The 976-nt window shown below is 39.1% G+C and overlaps 1 pseudogene; it reads left to right on the forward strand.

Annotated features, from left to right (window-relative positions):
- Positions 1–591: 591 nt before the first annotated feature.
- LOC113117961 (uncharacterized) lies at positions 592–710 on the forward strand (annotated as a pseudogene).
- The last annotated feature ends 266 nt before the right edge of the window (positions 711–976 follow it).

Genomic DNA, 976 nt, shown 5'->3' on the forward strand with positions numbered 1-976 from the left:
AATAAACGGAGACGCCCACAACTAATCAGTGCAGACGCGGAACACACAGAATTCACCACAAAGTGTAAACACCCCGAGATCACGGTTTACCAACCGTGGCAGACACATTCCTGTTGATAAAGTAAAAAATACACCCCAATTACTTCCACACAAAGTGAGTCGCCATAATATTATATTCATTTATTTAGAATTTAACTTAATTAAATTTTAACCAGAAGACATTTCCGTTTTTAAATCACTAAGTTCACCCCAAATTACATCCAATTTAAAGTGCCTGACCACAATATTTTTTTATTTTTTATTTGGTTTGGTTTTATTTGAACCAGATGACATTTGTGATGATAAAGTAAAAAATACTCCCCCAATTACTTCCACACAAAGTGCGTCACCGCGACATTGACTTTTGAATGTATGCATTTATTAAAATTTATATTTTTATTGTTACTCATTTCTTTACCTTAATTTAGTTCATATTAAAAAAAGAGAGAAGACTTTTAAAAGACCTGAAAACACTTGAGTGGAAAAGGGTCTGTTTCCCTTTGGCCTGCTGCTGTGTCTTCTTTAAATAGCTCGCTCTTGAGTGTTGTACTCGCTTACGGCCATACCACCCTGAGCATGCCCAATCTTGTCCGATCTCGGAAGCTAAGCAGGGTCAGGCCTGATTAGTACTTGAATGGGAGACCGCCTGGAAATACCAGGTGCTGTAAGCTTTTGCTTTTCCTTCAGCTAACACGCTTGTCCAAGGCTCAGCTTTCATTCTAGTTCCTTTACACTTCTAAATGGATTTGCTGCTTCTTGTTTTTTGTGTGTTTTCCTTCTCTGTGACATCTTTCTGCTTGCGGTGTGACTAAGGACAGCTCAGTCTCGTCATTCTTCTTTTCTCCTGCAAGAGGCGATAGACAGGCCTTTTCTCTCTCTACTACAAACTCTTGAGCACTGCGTGCTCTTTTGGAAATGACGCTCATCTCTTCAGCTT

Source organism: Carassius auratus, chromosome 17, assembly GCF_003368295.1.
Source record: "Carassius auratus strain Wakin chromosome 17, ASM336829v1, whole genome shotgun sequence".
NCBI lineage: Eukaryota > Metazoa > Chordata > Actinopteri > Cypriniformes > Cyprinidae > Carassius > Carassius auratus.